Below are 19,858 nucleotides of genomic sequence, written 5' to 3'. Positions count from 1 at the left end.
TATATATATTTAATTTTTTCCCTTTTTTTTTTTTTTTTTTTTTTGAGACAGAGTCTTGCTCTGTCACCCAGGCTGGAGTGCAATGGCGCGATCTCGGCTCGCTGCAAGTTCTGCCTCCTGGGTTCACGCCATTCTCCTGCCTCAGCCTCTCCGAGTAGCTGGGACTACAGGCGCCTGCCACCAAGCCTGGCTAATTTTTTGTATTTTTAGTAGAGACGGGGTTTCACCATGGTCTCGATCTCCTGACCTCGTGATCCGCCTGCCTCGGCCTCCCAAAGTGCTGGGATTACAAGCGTGAGCCACCGCGCCCAGCAATTTTTTTTCCTTTTTGTGGAGAACAGGGTCTCGCTATATTTCCCAGGCAGTTCTCAAACTCCTGGGCTCAAGCTATCCTCCTGCCTCTGCCTCCCTGAGAGCTGGGATTACAGGCGTGAGCCACCACGCCTAGCAATCACTCCATATTATATACGTATATTCAAACATCACATTGTATCCTATAAATGCATAAAACTCTGATTTGCCAATAAAAAATACTATTAGGCTGGGTGCCGTGGCTCATGCCTGTAATCCTAGCACTTTGGAAGGCTGAGACAGGTGGATCACCTGAGGTTGGGAGTTCAAGACCAGCCTGACCAATATAGTGAAACCCCATCTCTACTAAAAATACAAAATTAGCTGGGCGTGGTGGCGCATGACTGTAATCCCAGCTACTTGGGAGGCTGAGGCAGGAGAATCGCTTGAACCTGAGAGGCGGAGGTTGCAGTGAGCCAAGATTGCACCATTGCACTCCAGCTTGGTGACAGAGTGAGACTCCATCTCAAAAAAACAAAAACAAAAACAAAAAAACAAAAAATTATTAATCCATTTTTACTAAAAAAAGAAACTTTAAAAAATTGGGCTAGATAATAAAGGGTCTTATCTTAAATTTCCAGAAAATATATACATATATTTTTTATTTCAAATGGCTTGCACATTTAGCAACGCAGGTAAGTAAACTTTTTTTTTTTTTTGAGACAGAGTCTTGCTCTGTTGCCCAGGCTGGAGTGCAGTGGTGCAGTCTCAGCTCACTGCAACCTCTGCCTCCCGGTTCAAGTGATTCTCCTGCCTCAGCCTCCTGAGTAGCTGGGATTACAGGTGTGCACCACCACACACAGCTAATTTTTGTGTTTTAGTAGAGACGGGGTTTCACCATGTTGGCCAGGCTAGTCTCGAACTCCCGACCTCAAGCGATCCGCCCGCCTCAGCCTCCCAAAGTGCTGGGATTACAGGCGAGAGAGCCACTGCGCCCGGCGTAAGTAAACTTTTAATATCATGAATAGTCTGAACCCCACACTCAGGATAAAATATTTTGATTATTTTTTTCTGTTTTTGAGATGGAGTTTTGCTCTTGTTGCCCAGGCTGAAGTGCAATGGCACAATCTAGGCTCACTGCAACCTCTGCCTCCCAGGTTCAAACGATTGTCCTGCCTCAGCCTCCCAAGTAGCTGGGATTACAGGAATGCGCCACCATGCCCGGCTAATTTTGTATTTTTAGTAGAGATGGGGTTTCTCCATGTTGGTCAGGCTGGTCTTGAACTCCCGACCTCAGGTGATCCGCCCCCCTTGGCCTCCCAAAGTGTTAGGATTACAGGCGTGAGCCACTGTGCCCAGCCAGTTTTTAATGTTCAAAATAATATAATACTTTAAAAGACAGACTCTAAAGCGACTGTTTGGAGTCTCTAAATTGTCTCTAAATATTTAATGATTTCTTTCACTTGTTAAAGTAAAACATGATTTAAATATGTATTTTTAAATTACATTTAAGTTTATCAAATGAACATAAATTACCTGGCAATAAGAAATTTATTATTTATTATAAGTAGATGAGGAAATAATTTGCCTCCTTCTCTAATTTTAAAATGGACAAACCCTCCGTATTTAAGTGTTTACTTATCTAGAGTTACTGGAGTGCTAAAGAGAGTACTCAATGAGAAATCTTTCCATAATATTCATATCCATGCTCTATGTGAATATATGGGAATTTGCCAAGGATAATACTAAAAACATTCAAGCCCCAGACTGATGAGGATGAACATGGGTTACAAACCACTGATATGGCCAGTTTGTTTTCAGGCTTAACATTGATCATGATCTAACAGAATAAAAAAATAAGAGCTAATAAATTTCCTGTACACTTACTATGTGCTGGGCACTCTTTGGCCACCTTTATTTGTATCAATTGCTTTAATTTTACCAAAACCCTAGGAGTTATGCAGTATTATCCTCTCTCCACAGCTGAAGAGTCAAGCACAGAGAAGTCAAAACAGCCCATAAGTGGCAGAACTGGAAACCACCTGATACCGAATTTCAACTTTAACCACTATACTCAACACTCTCTTACCCAATGCTTGTTTCCATTCCTGACATAACATTTTGGCTTTGAAATTTCTAATTTAGTAAAAACAAAGAAGAATTTAAAAATCACTCTTGTTTACCGTTAGATAGTATGTAGAACTTGATGTTTTGTTTAAAGCACCTATTACTAAGCCTAAACCAAATACTTTGGTAAATGGGTTCTAACAATGATATACCTCATGACTTAAAATTGCCACTAATTTTACTTTTGAAATATATTAGGTTTTATATTAGAAGCTAGGATGAGCCTATTATGATATAGAAAATTTGTGGTCTGCAGGAACATCATTCATCGCATGGTCTACAGTTTCCGAAAATTTCAGAAACACTAACATAAGAATACTTTTTTGATTGAATAATTTAAGGATATTAAGTCTTCTCAGTGACTAAAATGAAATAGATTAGAGTTACTAATCAGACACAATGTGGTTTTAAGTGTTATTTAATGAACACATGTAAAGTTTCTTTTAAACATGTTAACAACTTATTTCTATTGATTCTTCATTTCTATTATCAAAAATATTAAAATGTCTGTGACTACAAACGTATAAATTTCATTCAAATCTAAACAGTGCTAATCTTAAAAGTTCTGTATACTTAGAATTATAGAAAGCCTATTCTCTATTTATACTTAGAAGATAAAAAAATTGCTTTTCAGCAAACCCACTGGAACAATCATAAGCTCACTATCATAAGCTATTATAATATTAATACAATCATCTAGAGAAAACTTTTAGGTATCTGGATGTTCAAGTTGTTTAACTTATATGACTCAGAAACTATGATTTATTTATTTATTTAGGAGATGGAGTCTCACTGTGTCACCCAGGCAGGAGTGCAATGGCACAAATTCAGCTTACTACAAAATGTGCCTCCTGGGTTTAAGCGGTTCTCCTGCCTCAGCCTCCCATGGTCTCAAACTCTTACCCTCAGGTGATTCAACCACCTCAGCCTCCCAAAGTGCTGGGATTACAAAAATGAGCCACCATGCCCAGCCCAGAAAGTATAAATTTTTATTAAGTATAAAAAATTAAAATATATCAATTTCTTTTTCTCAGTCTCTAAATACTGTCATTATTTCTAGTCGACATAACAAGAGAATTTAAATGCTGTGGCTGTAGAAACTAGAAATGTGGGCTGGACATGGTGGCTCATGCCTGTAATGCCAGAACTTTGGGAGGCTGAGGTGGGCGGATCACCTGAGGTCAGGAGTTCGAGACCAGCCTGGCCAATGTGGTGAAACCCGGTCTCTACTAAAGATACAAAAATTAGCCGGGAGTGGTGGCAGGCACCTGTAATCCCAGCTACTCAGAAGGCTGAGGCAGGAGAATCGCTTGAACCCGGGAAGCAGAGGTTGCAGTGAGTCGAGATTGCGCCATTGCACTCCAACCTATGGGACAAGAGTGAGACTTCATCTCAAAAAAAAAGAAGGTGGCGGGAGGGGGGAGGGATAGCATTAGGAGATATACCTAATGTTAAATGACGAGTTAATGAGTGCAGCACACCAACATGGCACATGTATACATACGTAACAAACCTGCACATTGTGCACATGTACCCTAAAACTTAAAGTATAATAATAATAAAATTAAAAAAAAAAAAGAAACTAGAAATGTGATCGTTGACTCTGGTTTACTTTCTGCCTTTTTATTTTATAGAAACAAAGCAGCATAACGAAGGCCAGAAATAATACATTTTGATTGCAAACACACCAATGCCCATCTAGAGAGAATATATTTCTGAGCATATTAATTTGAAATTCACGGCATCTTTTGTAGAAGTACAGATTAGTATATGGCAAACAATAAACACAAATAAAAATTTAAGACTGCAATAGAATTAGAAAAGTATTCTAAAAATAAATTCTGATCAATTATTTTTTTTTTCCACCAGAATAGTTGTGATGAAATGGTTGTGGCAGTGTGATCTTAAGTAACCAACACTCTCATCATTCTTGGGCTATGGCCATTAGACTTTGATGCCTTTTTTCTCTATAAAAATATTTTTTTCATAAGTCAGGAATTTAACCGGATCTGCAAAGCCACTCATTTTCTTTTTTTTTTTTTTTTTTTTTTTGAGACGGAGTCTTGCTCTGTGCCCCAGGCTGGAGTGCAGTGGCGTGATCTCAGCTCACTGCAAGCTCCGCCTCCCGGGTTCACACCATTCTCCTGCCTCAGCCTCCCGAGTAGCTGGGACTACAGGCGCCCGCCAACACACCCGGCTAATTTTTTGTATTTTTAGTAGAGACGGGGTTTCACTGTGTTAGCCAGGATGGTCTCGATCTCCTGACCTCGTGATCCGCCCGCCTCGGCCTCCCAAAGTGCTGGGATTACAGGCTTGAGCCACCGCGCCCGGCCTAAGCCACTCATTTTCAAAAATAGTTTATTCCAAAAAACAAACGCGTTTTTTTTTTTTTTTTTTTTTTTTTTTTGAGACAGAGTCTCATTCTGTCACCCAGGCTGCAGTGCAGTGGCACGATCTTGGTTCACTGCAACCTCCACCTCACAGGTTCAAGCAATTCTTCCACCTCAGCCTTCTGAGAAGCTGGGATTACAGGCATGCACCACCACACCCGGCTAATTTTGTATTTTTAGTAGAGTCGGGGTTTCACCATGTTGGCCAGGCTGCTCTTGAACTCCTGACCACACGTGATCCACCCACCTCGGCCTCCCAAAGTGCTGGGATTATAGGCATGAACCACCACACCCAGCCTCAGAAATGCGGTTTTAAAACCACATTTTTTTTCTAAAAACAGTAGAGTAACAAATTAACTCTGTAGTCTAGTGTACAGTTAATTAGTTAAAAATAAAGATGTGGAGTCATTTACTTTAGCCACCCAGTTAAGAATAAAACATTTTTTGGGCTAAAAACTTTCAGAGATGTTAGCTTATAGGATGTGGGAGACCTGGCATAGAAACATTCACTCTTATGCCCAAAGGGAAAATAATTCTGTGTATTTCAACCCAATGTTAACTTTGAACCAATAATTGGAAAAATGTAACATGTCCTTATACTACAAGGCATTTTATTATTTTTATTATAGATTCAGGCGTACACGTACAGATTTGTAGCATAGGTATACTGCCTGTTGTTGAGGTTTGGACACTTAATAATCCCATTGTCCAAGTGGTTTACAATATACCTAATGAGTAATGAGAATTTTTCTGTTTTTTTTTGTTTGTTTGTTTGTTTGTTTGTTTGTTTTCTGAGATGGAGTCTTGCTCTGTTGCCCAGGCTGGAGTGAAGTGGCATGATCTTGGCTTACTGCAACCTCTGCCTCTCGGGTACAAGCGATTCTCCTGCCCCAGCCTCCCAAGTAGCTGGGATTACAGGAACCCGCTACCATGCCTGGCTAATTTTTGTATTTTTAGTAGAGACAGGGTTTTGCCATTTTGGCCAAGCTGGTCTCAAACTCCTGACCTCAGGTGATCCGCCTGCCTTGGACTCCCAAAGTGCTGGGATTACAGGTGCGAGCCACTGTGCATGGCCCACTTTTTGACTTTTTCTTTTTTTAATTTTTTGAGACAGCGTATTGCTCTGTTGCCCAGGCGGAGGGCAATGGCCTGATCTCGGCTCACTGCAACCTCCACCTCCCAGGTTCAAGCAATTCTCCTGCCTCAGCCTCCCGAGTAGCTGGGACTACAGGCGCATGCCACCACGCCTGGCTGATTTTCTGTATTTTTAGCAGAGATGGGGTTTCACTGTGTTAGCCAGACTGGTCTCAGTCTTTTGACCTCGTGATCTGTCCATCTCAGCCTTCCAAAGTGGTGTGAGCCACCACGCCCAGCAACTTTTTGATTTTTTAGTAAGAGCCATTCTAACTGGCATGAGATGGTATCACAGTGCCATTTTGATTTGTATCTCTATTGATTTGGGATGTTGAACAATTTTTTGCATGTTTATTGGCTGCTTTTATGTCTTCCTGTGAGAAGTGTCTATTCATATCATTTGCGTTTTTCTTATTAAATTCCTGATAGATTCTATATGTTAACACTTTGTTGCATGCAGTTTGCAAATATTTTATACTGTAGGTTGTTTGTTTACTTTGACAATAGTTTCTTTTACAGTGCACCTCTGTAGTTGAATTAGGTGCTAATTTTTATTTTTGTTGTATTCACTTCTTTTTTTTTTTAGAGACGGAGTCTCGCTCTGTTGCCCAGGCTGGAGTGCAGTGGCGCAATCTTGGCTCACTGCAAGCTCCGCCTCCCGGGTTCACGCCATTCTCCTGCCTCAGCCTGTCCGAGTAGCTGGGACTACAGGTGCCCGCCACCACGCCCCGCTAATTTTTTTTGTATTTTTAGTAGAGACGGGGTTTCACCGTGGTCTCAATCTCCTGACCTTGTGATCCGCCCGCCTTGGCCTCCCAAAGTGCTGGGATTACAAGCGTGAGCCACCGCGCCTGGCTGTTGTATTCACTTCTAAGGTGTTAGTTATAAATGCTTTCTGGAGGCCAGTGTCTAGAAGAGTACTCTGGAGGCCAGTGTCTAGAAGAGTGCTCTAGGATTTTTATAGCTTGAAGTTTCACAGTTAAGTCTTTAATCTACCTTGAGTTATTTGGTTTTCTATATATAGTGAGAGGTAGGGGTCTAGTTTTCTTCTTCTGCATAAGACTAACCAATTTTCCCAGTGCCATTTATTGCACTGGGAGTTATTTTCTCTGCTAATTTCTGTTGACTTTGTCAAAAATAAGTTGCTTGTAGAAGTGTAGCTTTGTTTCAGGGCTCTCTCTTCTGCTCAATTGGTCATTATGTATACTTTTGTACCAGAACCATGTTATATTGGCTACTGTAGCTTATAGTATAGTTTAAAGTCAGGTAATGTGAGGCATCCAAGTTGATTCATTTTCACATTGCCTTGGGTTTTTGGCTTTTTAATTTCTTATGTGAATTTTAGAATACTTTATCTGAATTCTGTGAAAAATGGCATTGATAGTTTGATAGAAACAGCACTTAATCTGTAGATTGCTTCAAACAGCATGGACATTTAATTATATTGATTCTTCCAATCCATTAGCATAAAATGCTTTTTGATTTATTTGTGTTTAATTTTCTTCAGCACTGTTCTGTAGTTTTCTTTGTAGAGATATTTTATCTACTTGATTTAATGTATTCTTAGGTATATTATTTGTTTGTGGCTATTGTAAACAGAACTGAGTTCTTGATTTTGTTCTCAGCTTGAATGTTATTGGTGTACAGAAATGCTACTCATATGTATATGTTGGTTTTGTATGGTCAGACTTTGCTGAAGTCATTTTTTTGTCTTAGGGGTGTTTTAGTGAAATCTATAAAGTTTTCCAGGTAGAGAATTATTTCACCTGTGAAGATAATTTGACTTCCTTTTTTTCCTATTTGGATGACTTTTATTTCTTGATCTTGTTGAATTGCTCTGGCTAGGACTTTTAGAACTATGTTGAATAGGAGTATTTAGGGTGCATATTTTTGTCTTATTTTCATTCTTATGGAGAATGCATCCAGATTTTGCCCATTCAGTATGATTTTGGCTGAAGATTTGTCATAGATGACTCTTATTATTTGGATGTATGTTTCTTCTATGCCCAGTTTATTGATATATATATATATATTTGAGATGGAATCTTACTCTGTCACCCAGGCTGGAGTGCAGTAGCATGATCTCGGCTCACTGCAACCTCCGCCTCCCAGGTTCAAGTGATTCTCCTGCCTTAGCCTCCCTAGTAGCTGGGACTACAGGCGCCCGCCACCATGCCTGGCTAATTTTTGTATTTTTAGTAGAGACAGGGTTTCTCTTTATTGGCCAGGCTGGTCTTGAACTCCTGACCTTGTGATCCGCCCACCTCGGCCTCCCAAAGTGCTGGGATTACAGGCGTGTGAGCCACCGTGCCCGGTCTTTTTTTTTTTTGAGACGGAGTCTCGCAGTCACCAGGCTGGAGTGCAGTGGCTCACTGCAACCTCAACCTCCCGGGTTCAAGCGAGTCTCCTGCCTCAGCCTCCCAAGTAGCTGAGACTGCAGGCATCCACTACCATGCCCAGCTAATTTTGGTATTTTTTGTAGAGAAGGTGTTTCACCATGTTGGCCAGGATGGTCTCCATCTCTTGACCTCATGATCCACCCGCCTCAGCCTCCCAAAGCGTTGGGATTACAGGCGTGAGCCACCGACCTCGGCCTTGTTGATAATATTTTTATGAATACTGGATTTTCTTGAATGCTTTTTCTGCACTTATTGTGATAATTATGATTTTTTGCTTTTATACTACAAGGTGAATCACACTTATTGATGTGTATATGAGCATTTTGGCATTCATAAAATAAAGCTCACATGATAGTGGCAAAATAACTTTTTGATTTGCTTATGAACTCAGCTTGCTAGTATTTTTTTTTTTTTTTTTTTTAGATGGAGTCTCCCTCTGTCGCCCAGGCTGGAGTGCAGTGGTGCGATCTCGGCTCACTGCAAGCTCCGCCTCCCAGGTTCACGCCATTCTGCTGCCTCAGCTTCCTGAGTAGCTGGGACTAACAGTGCCCCCCACCACGCCCGACTAATTTTTTTGTATTTTTTTAGTAGAGACGGGGTTTCATTGTGTTAGCCAGGATGGTCTGGATCTCCCGACCTCGTGATCCGCCCGCCTCAGCCTCCCAAAGTGCTGGAATTACAAGCGAGCCACCAGGCCTGGCTGACAATGGTTTCATATAAGTTAGGGAGGAATCACACCTTGATTTTTTTGAACACATTCAGTAGGATTAGTACCAGCTCATCTTTTTGTAATATATATGGTAAAATTCAGCTGTGAATTCATCTGATTTAGGGCTATTTCGGTTGGTAAGTTTTTTATTACTAATTCAACTTTATTATACATTTTAGACATTTCTGTTTTGTTCAAGATTTTTGTTTCTTTCTGGTTAAATCTTGGGAGGTCGTGTGAATCCAGTAGTTTATTTATTTTCTCTGAAGTTTCTAGTTTGCAAGCGTAGAGATGTTCATAGACGTATCTGAGGATGTTTGTATTTGTGTGGTATTAATTGTGGTTTTACAACTGTAACGTTTAAATTGATGCTGGATAAAAGTTCTAGAAAAGTCACATTCCCTCACAATAAATTTCTGAAAAGCATAAGTATAAAAAAATGCACTGCAAGCCAATAAATGCCACATATAACTTAAAAAAATTCACAGCTAACAACATACTATATGAGGTAATGTTGTAAGCTTTTATGCTAAGAGCTAGAATAATACAAAAATGCCCACTTTCTCCAGTCTTACTAAACATAGTACTAAATGTCCAAAACAAAAAAATTAGAGAATAAATCAAAGTGTATTATTCTGTTCTCTTGCAGCTAATAAAAACATACCCCAAACTGGAAAACTTTATAAAGGAAAGAGGTTTAAAGAACTCACAACTCAACATGGCTGGGGATGGCCTCACAATCATTATGGAAGGTGAAAGAGGAGAAAAGTCACATCTTACATGGCGATAATGGAGAGCATGTGCAAGTAAATTGCCCTTTATAAGACCATCAGATCTCATGAGGCTTATTCACTATCATGAGAACAGCATGGGAAAACCCACTGCCATGATTCAATTACCTTCCACTGGGTCTTTTCTATGACCTGTGGGGAGTATGGGAGCTACAATTCAAGATGAGATTTGGGTGGAGACACAGCCAAATACCATAAAAGCATCCAGATGGAAAAGAAAAAGCGAAATTATTCCTGTTTGCTGATGACATAATTTTAGGTATAGAAAAGCCTAAGAATTTACTAAGAACTACTAGAATAAACAAATTTGTTAAACTTGCAGAATAAAAAATCAATGTACAAAAGTCAATAGCAGTTTTATACACTAACAATTAACTATCTCAAATTGAAATGAAAAAAGCAATTCCATCTACAATAGCTGTAGTAACTATACTTTGAAATAAATGTAGCCAAGAAGTTTCAACATCTTACAATCTAAAAAACATTTAAAAACTAAATAATACACAAATATATTACACACTCATGAATCGGCATATATACACACACACGTGTATATATATGTGTGTGTATATATATATATATATTTATTTATTTATTTGAGACAGTGTAGCGCTCTGGCACCCAGGCTGGAGTGCAATGGCATGATCTCGGCTCACTGCAACCTCTGCCTCCTGGGTTCAAGGGATTCTCCTGCATCAGCCTCCTGAATAGCTGGGATTACAAGTGTGTGCCAACACGCCTGGCTTTTGTATTTTTAGTAGCGACGGGGTTTCACCATATTGGCGAGGCTGGTCTCAAACTCCTGACCTCATGATCTGCCCCCCTCAGCCTTCCAAAGTGCTCAGATGACAGGCGTGAGCCGCTGCACCCGGCCAGCATTAATATTCTTAAATAGCTGTATTACACAAAATAATCTACAGATATAATACAACCTCTATCAAAATGCCAGTTGTTGGGAGCAAACCCCCCAAAGTCTGGCCATAAACTGGCCCCGAAACTGGCCATAAATAAAATCCCTGCAGCAATGTAATATGTCCATAATGGCTGTAACGCCCAAGCTGGAAGGTTGTGGGTTTACGGGAATGAGGGCAAGGAACATCTGGCCTGCCCAGGGTGGAAAACCGCTTAAAGGCATTCTTAAGCCACAAAAGCCTGAGCCATCTGTCTTAAGAGAGTGTTCCTGCTGCAGTTAACTAACCCAACCTATTCAATTAATTCGGCCTATCCCTTTGTTTCCCGTAAGGGATAGTTTTAGTTAATTTAGTATCTATAGAAACAATGCTAATGGCTGGTTTGCTGGTTAATAAATATGTGGGTTAAATCTCTGTTCAGGGCTCTCAGCTCTGAAGGCTGTGAGACCCAATTCCTCACTTCACACCTCTGTATTTCTGTGTGTGCGTCTTTAATTCCTCTAGCACCACTGGGTTAGCGTCTCCCCAACCGAGCTGGTCTCAGTAGCCAGGGACATACTTAATATAAATTTTGTAAAATATATGTAAAATTCATATGGTACCACAAAAGACCAAGAATAGCCAAAGCAATAAAAAAGTAAAAAAGGCTGAGTATCACCGACTTTGCAACATACTGAAAAACTATAGTAACCAAAAGTGTGGTACTTGAATAAAACTGGATACATAGGGTAATGTAGCTGAGGAGTGTGGAAATATATCCATGTATTTACAGCTAATTGATTTTAGATATATGTGACATTTTCTTAGAGAAAGGACAGTATCTTCAATAAATGGTATTGAGAAAACTTTCTCTTTTTTCCTTTCTTTTTTTTTTTTTTTTTTTTTTTTGTTGAGAGGGAGTTTTGCTCTTGTTGCCCAGGCTGGAGTCAATGGCATGCTCTCAGTTCACTGCAACCTCCACCTCCGCATTGTTCAAGCTTGCCTCAGCCTTCTGAGTAGCTGGGATTACAGGCATGCACCACCACACCCGGCTAATTTTTGTATTATTAGTAGAGATGGGGTTTCTCCATGTTGATCAGGCTGATCTCAAACTTCCAACCTCAGGTGATTTGCCTGCCTTGGCCTCCCAGTGTTGGGATTACAGACATTAGCCAACGCGCCCACTGAGAACACTTTCTAGCCACATGCAGAGCAATAAAATGAGACCCTCATCTCATACCATATATAAAAATTAACTCAAAATAAATTAGATATTACAATGTAAGGTTTGAAACTCTGAAACCACTACAAAAAAAAATAGAGTGAAAGACCCATAACAGTAGTTTGGGCAGTGGCTTTTCTGATATAACCTCAAAATCCCAGGGAACCAAAAGAAAAATAGATTAATCAGATTACTTCAAATCAAAAAATTGCTGCAAAGAATCTGAGACAATCAACAGGATCAGACAACTAAAAAATGGAAAAAATGTGCAAATCATACATGTAACAATGTGTTAATACCAAAAATATGTAAGAATCTCAAATGACAATACAACAAAAAAAGTACTATTAAAAATGAGGAAAAGGCTTAAATATTTTCAAAAATAGACATACATAGTCAAAAGATATATTTAAAAATGCTCAATATTAATTATTATCAGGGAAAGGAAAGCAAAAAAATAAAAAAAGATGATATATCAACTCACTCCTGTTAGAATGACTCTTATTAAAAAGAAAACGAGTATTAGTAAAGGTGTGAAGAAAATAGAATGCTTGCACAGTTGGTTTGAATATAAATGAGGGCAGCCATTAAGAAAAACAACATACAGATTTCTTTAAAAATTTAAAATCAAACTATCATACAGCAATTTCAATAATGGATACATATCTCAAAATAATTAAATCAGAATGAAGAAATATTTGTAACGTTCTTCACAATTGCCAAAATATAGAATTAACACTTCAACATCTAATGAGTAGATAAAGACAATGTGGTATATATACACAATGGAATACTATTCATCTTTAAAATAAAAAAATTTATTATTTTCAATTACATAGATTAACCAAATTATTTCACTTACACGATTCTAGAAAAATTAATCTAATTGAAGTAGAGAATAAAATGGTGACCAACAGATGCCAATGTATTTGGAAAAAAGAAGGGTTTAGAAAGTTGTCTGTCAAATACATAATTACAGTTGAATAGGAGAAATAAGTTCAAAAAAGCTTTTGTATTGCATGGTGCCTATAGTTCTTTTTTTTTTTTTTTTTTTTTTCAGATTTTTTTTTTTAATTAATTTTTTTTGCACACAAAACAATAAACATTTTCTAAAAATACATACAAACAAAAAGATGCGTATCAAACATATTAGGAAGGTTACACATGGGAAGTCGGGGAATAGAAATGGGGGGTGGGAGTTAAAATAAATGAGAGAGGGACTTTATATGGATCAGTGATAATAACTCAATCCTCTATTTGACAAAGAAGAGGGAGTAGGAAGAGGAAGAAAAAGAAAGTGGGATAAAGGATCAGAAAGGGAGGAAAATAGAAAAAATTAGAGTATAACTCCAGGGTAGACCTGTTTTGTTGTCACTGAGTTGGTTGGTTGGTTTGTCTGTTGTATTTTTCATGTTTCGCCAAGTTGGCCAGACTGGTCTCGAACTCCTAGCCCGAAGTGATCAACCCGCCTCGCCCCCCAGAGTGCTGGGACCACAGGCGTGAGCCACCACGTCCAGCCCCCACATTGCTTCTGGCCTCCGTGGTAGACCTCCCAGACGGAGCGGCCAGGCAGAGGAGCTCCTCACTTCCCAGATGGGGCGGCCAGGCAGAGACGCTCCTCACTTCTTCCCAGACGATAGGTGGCCGGGCAGAGGCTCTCCTCATTTCCCAGACGGGGCGGCCGGGCAGAGGTGCTCCTCACTTCCCAGACGATGGGTGGCCGGGCAGAGGCGCTCCTCACTTCCCAGACGGTGGGCGGCCGGGCAGAGGCGCTCCTCACTTCTTCCCGGATGGGGCGGCCGGGCAGAGGCGCTCCTCACTTCTTCCCGGACTGGGCGGCCGGGCAGAGGCGCTCCTCACTTCCTCCTGGACGGGGCGGCCGGGCAGAGGCGCTCCTCACTTCCTCCCGGACGGGGTGGCTGGGCAGAGGTGCTCCTCACTTCCCAGACGATGGGTGGCCGGGCAGAGGCGCTCCTCACTTCCCAGACGATGGGTGGCCGGGCAGAGGCGCTCCTCACTTCCCAGACGGTAGGCGGCCGGGCAGAGGCGCTCCTCACTTCCCAGAGGGGGTGGCCGGGCAGAGGCGCTCCTCACTTCCCAGACGGTGGGTGGCCGGGCAGAGGCGCTCCTCACTTCCCAAACGGTGGGTGGCCGGGCAGAGGTGCTCCTCACTTCCCAGATGGGGCGGCCGGGCAGAGGCGCTCCTCACTTCCCAGACGGTGGGTGGCCGGGCAGAGGCGTCCTCACTTCCCAGACGGTGGGTGGCCGGGGAGAGGCTCTCCTCACTTCCCAGGCGGGGCGGCGGGCAGAGGTGCTCCTCACTTCCCAGAGGGTGGGTGGCCAGGCAGAGGCACTCCTCACTTCCCAGACAATGGGTGGCCGGGCAGAGGCTCTCCTCATTTCCCAGACGGGGCGGCCGGGCAGAGGTGCTCCTCACTTCCCAGACGATGGGTGGCCGGGCAGAGGCGCTCCTCACTTCCCAGACGGGGCGGCCGGGCAGAGGCGCTCCTCACTTCCCAGACGGTGGGTGGCCGGGCAGAGGCGCTCCTCACTTCCCAGATGGTGGGCGGCCGGGCAGAGGCGCTCCTCACTTCTTCCCGGATGGGGCGGCCGGGCAGAGGCGCTCCTCACTTCTTCCCGGACTGGGCGGCCGGGCAGAGGCGCTCCTCACTTCCTCCTGGACGGGGCGGCCGGGCAGAGGCGCTCCTCACTTCCTCCCGGACGGGGCGGCTGGGCAGAGGTGCTCCTCACTTCCCAGACGATGGGTGGCCGGGCAGAGGCGCTCCTCACTTCCCAGACGATGGGTGGCCGGGCAGAGGCGCTCCTCACTTCCCAGACGGTAGGCGGCCGGGCAGAGGGCTCCTCACTTCCCAGAGGGGGTGGCCGGGCAGAGGCGCTCCTCACTTCCCAGACGGTGGGTGGCCGGGCAGAGGCGCTCCTCACTTCCCAAACGGTGGGTGGCCGGGCAGAGGTGCTCCTCACTTCCCAGATGGGGCGGCCGGGCAGAGGCGCTCCTCACTTCCCAGACGGTGGGTGGCCGGGCAGAGGCGCTCCTCACTTCCCAGACGGTGGGTGGCCGGGAGAGGCTCTCCTCACTTCCCAGGCGGGGCGGCCGGGCAGAGGTGCTCCTCACTTCCCAGAGGGTGGGTGGCCAGGCAGAGGCACTCCTCACTTCCCAGACAATGGGTGGCCGGGCAGAGGCTCTCCTCATTTCCCAGACAGGGCGGCTGGGCAGAGGTGCTCCTCACTTCCCAGACGGTGGGTGGCCGGGCAGAGGCGCTCCTCACTTCCCAGACGGGGCGGCCGGGCAGAGGCGCTCCTCACTTCCCAGACGGTGGGTGGCCGGGCAGAGGCGCTCCTCACTTCGCAGACGGTGGGTGGCCGGGCAGAGGTGCTCCTCACTTCCCAGATGGGGCGGCCGGGCAGAGGCGCTCCTCACTTCCCAGACGATGGGTGGCGGGGCAGAGGTGCTCCTCACTTCCCAGACGGGGCGGCCGGGCAGAGGCGCTCACTTCCCAGACGATGGGTGGCCGGGCAGAGGTGCTCCTCACTTCCCAGACGGGGCGGCCGGGCAGAGGCGCTCCTCACTTCCCAGACGATGGGTGGCCGGGCAGAGGCACTCCTCACTTCCCAGACGGTGGGTGGCCGGGCAGAGGCGCTCCTCACTTCGCAGACGGTGGGTGGCCGGGCAGAGGCGCTCCTCACTTCCCAGACGGGGCGGCCGGGCAGAGGTGCTCCTCACTTCCCAGACGGGGCGGCCGGGCAGAGGCGCTCCTCACTTCCCAGACGATGGGTGGCCGGGCAGAGGTGCTCCTCACTTCCCAGACGGGGCGCCCGGGCAGAGGCGCTCCTCACTTCCCAGACGATGGGTGGCCGGGCAGAGGTGCTCCTCACTTCCCAGACGGGGCGGCCGGACAGAGGGGCTCCTCACTTCTTCCCGGACAGGGCGGCAGGGCAGAGGCGCTCCTCGCTTCTTCCCGGATGGGGCGGCCGGGCAGAGGCGCTCTTCACTTCCCAGACGGGGCGGCCAGGCAGAGGCGCTCCTCACTTCTTCCCAGACGGGGCGGCCGGGCAGAGGCGCTCCTCACTTCCCAGACGGGGTGGCCGGGCAGAGGCGCTCCTCACTTCTTCCCAGACGGGGCGGCCAGGCAGAGGCGCTCCTCACTTCCCAGACGATGGGTGGCCGGGCAGAAGCGCTCCTCACCTCCCAGACGATGGGTGGCCAGGCAGAGGCGCTCCTCACCTCCCAGACGATGGGTGGCCGGGCAGAGGCGCTCCTCACCTCCCAGACGATGGGTGGCCGGGCAGAGACGCTCCCCACCTCCCAGACGGGGCGGTGGCCGGGCAGGGGCTGCAATCCCAGCACCCTGGTAGGCCAAGGCAGGCGGCTGGGAGGCGGAGGCTGCCGCGAGCCCAGACCACGCCACCGCACTCCAGCCCGGGCAACACCGAGCACCGGGTGAGCGAGACTCCGTCTGCAGTCCCAGTACTCGGGAGGCTGAGGCGGGCAGAGCACTCGGCGTCAGGAGCTGGCGACCAGCGTGGGCAACATGGCGACGCGCGCCTGCAGCCAAAGGAGAAAAAGCCGGCAGCGGTGGAGCGCGGCGGCAGTCCCAGGTAGTCCGTGGCGCGGGCAGCAGTGAGCCGAGTAGATTGCAGCCTGGGCCACAGAGGGGAAAAAGAAGAAGAAGAGAAGAAGAAAGAAGAAAGAAAAAGAGAAGAAGAAGGAGGAGAAAGAAGAAGAAGAAGAAGAAGAAGGAAGAGAGGAAGAGAGGAGAGGAAGAGGAGGAGGAGGAGAAGAAGAAGAAGAAGAAGAAGAAGAAGAAGAAGAAGAAGAAGAAGAAGAGGAGGAAGAGGAAGAAGAAGAAGAAAGGGTGCCTATAGTTCATAACAACGTATCTGCATTTCTGAAAAATGCTAAAACATTGTCATGTGCTCTTACCACAAAAATGTTAACTATGTGAGGTAAAGCATTAATTATCTAGAACGAAGAATTTGACAATGTGTATATACTTCAAAATGTCATGCTTCACAGAATAAATGCATAATTTATATATTACAGATGGTAATGGTATGAAAGACACTAAAAGGGCAGCTGTTTCTTATGGTCTCATGACTGGCCACTCTGAACACAGTAAACAAGTTTGCACGCAAAATAATAGAAAATGTTTTAATCCAAAAGCTGCCATGATCTTCGAATGTTTTCCAGAGAATATGACCAAGAAGTTGGCTAGAGTTAGGTGACTAAATGTAAAAACTGTAGACTGAACTTCACCCACTAAAAAAATCATATAAGACTGAGAAAATTTCTTCAAATTGTAATATGAATATAGAAAAGAAATATTACTCCAGGTTTCAAATTCACAGAGGTCATTTTACTATTTTGCAATGTTTAAAGTTCACACTTATAAATAGAATATTTTTCATGGAAACATACATTGTGGTATAAGTATACTGTAGAAAATTAAATTAAAAGTTTAATTTCTAAGATATATTTTCAAGCAAATTTTATATTTGCCACACTTTGTGTAAGAATTAGTAAGATTATTCTTTAACAAACAGAGAAAAACAATGCTAAATGATTTAATCCTTTCATCTGTGGACATTGTATGCTTTTTGTCTTAATTTAACTGATCAGAAAGTTATATTGATAAGGAAAATCTCCAGTTAAAAACAATCTTGCAGTGCATTAAAAATACTGATTTCTCATCAAAACCTACAATATACCATATGAAATGACATGGTGTGAAGAGAACAGTGAGAAAACTGTAGGCACAGCACAGCAAAAAGGAGGGCTGTGATGCATACACAGCTGAAATACATATAATAAGACAAACAAAACTAAGACAATTAGGAAATAAAAGAAGCACAATTTTTTAATTCAGCAAAATTGAGCTTTGCAGCCTGAAAAAAAATGTCCTCTCCACATAAAAAATCAACGTTATTTTTCACCATTGATATGTTCCGCCTCTGTCTTGAAGTTACAAACTAACTCCAACAGGAATATTTATGGCTTATTATAAAGCATCTGTGACACAGAAAGCACTGTCATGTTTGTTTGCTACATTTATATATAAAAACATCCTCATGATTTAGGAAGCCCCCCTAGTACTTACCTAAACAAATGGGCTCAATCAATATTTACTTGTTTTCATTATAAAAAGTGAAAGGAACAAAAACTAAAAAAAGTAGGCTTATATAGGGTTCTCCAATTAAAAGAACAAAATAAAATATTCTAACAACATAAAATATAACAATACACTAATTTTGAAATTACATCTAAATTTTTTTGCACTAATTCTATAAAAATTATTTTTATAATCTCTGACCAGCTCACATAGCGTCTTACATAAGAGAAAAAAATGTAAGACACAAGAAAATTATGGGTCTAGCCTAAGAATCAGGCAAGTAAAAACAAAAATTTGCATAGGGAGATTCTGAATTATAAGCCATACAATTTTACAGTAATCAATTCAATACAGAGAGTATGGATTTGTTTTCAGCATTTTTAAGTTTTTTTAGTTTTGTAGTAGTCATCTAATTAAAATACTTTGATTTGTTTCAATATTGCTCTTCTGAAACTAGGTAGAAACTCACACTCACAAAGAAGGCATTTATTTACTCCATAATTTTTTTTTTTTGAGACGGAGTCTTTGCTCTGTCACCCAGGCTGGAGTGCAGTGGCGCAATCTCGGCTCACTGCAAGCTCCGCCTCCCGGGTTCACTCCATTCTCCTGCCTCAGCCTCTCCAAGTAGCTGGGACTACAGGCGCCTGCCACCACGCCCGGCTAATTTTTTGTATTTTTTTTAGTAGAGACGGGGTTTCATCATGGTCTCGATCTCCTGACCTCGTGATCCACCCACCTCGGCCTCCCAAAGTGCTGGGATTACAAGCGTGAGCCACCGCGCCTGGCCTCCATAATTGTTTTAAACCCAAGCTTTATCTTTAAAGTAATATATGTACATATTTAACTCCGTGTAAATCAAAACTAATTGTATGTGCTCACAGGCAGAGAGGCAACATGTTTGAAGAAAAATATGTAACAATTTTTTAATGTTAATTCAGGTCTCAGAAATGTATGCATTTTGTTTATATTGTTTTCTTATGACCATAAAAGAGACCCTGTAGCCAATAACAATTTAATGTACATTTAAAAACAACTAAAAGTGGCTGGGCGTGGTGGTTCACACCTGTAATCCCAGCACTTTGGGAGGCCGAGGGGGCTAATCACGGGGTCAGGAATTCAAGACAAACCTGGCCAACATAGTCAAACTCTGTCTCTACTAAAAATACAAAAATTAGCTGAGTGTGGTGGCATATGCCTGTAGTCCCAACTACTCAGGAGGCTGAGGTGGGAGAATCACTTGAACCCGGTAGGTGGAGGTTGCAGTGAGCAGAGACCATGCCAATGCACTCCAGCCTGGGTGACATAGTGAGACTTGTCTCAAAAAAAAAAAAAAACCCGAAAAGTGCAGAATTAGTTTATAATACAAACAATAAATGCTGCAGGTAATGAATATTTCATTTACCCATATGTAATTATTACATATTATATACCTGTATCAAAATATGCCATATATGCCATATTTACACATACTATGTACCCACAAAAATTAAGAAAAATAAGTTTAAATAAGAAAAAATGAATAATAATTCAACCTACAGGAATAATATTCTCTGACTTATTTGCAATTTAAAGCCACTGGCAAAATAGATTACTAGAAATGTTAGTCCATTATCTTATTAAATAGTGTATTGTTACCATCATTTACCTATATCCTTGAGTAAGATGAGATAAGTTAAATTTAATGGCATAATAATGCTTCATTGAATGCACAATGGTCTTAACATGTTTTTTAAAAAGCCTGATTAATAAGTTCACAGATTATCTAAAAATTTTTAAA

The sequence above is a fragment of the Nomascus leucogenys genome, chromosome 10 (assembly GCF_006542625.1).
Source record: "Nomascus leucogenys isolate Asia chromosome 10, Asia_NLE_v1, whole genome shotgun sequence".
Classification (NCBI taxonomy): Eukaryota; Metazoa; Chordata; class Mammalia; order Primates; family Hylobatidae; genus Nomascus; species Nomascus leucogenys.
The sequence above is the reverse complement of the archived record's forward strand: the minus strand, read 5'-3'. Positions refer to the sequence as shown.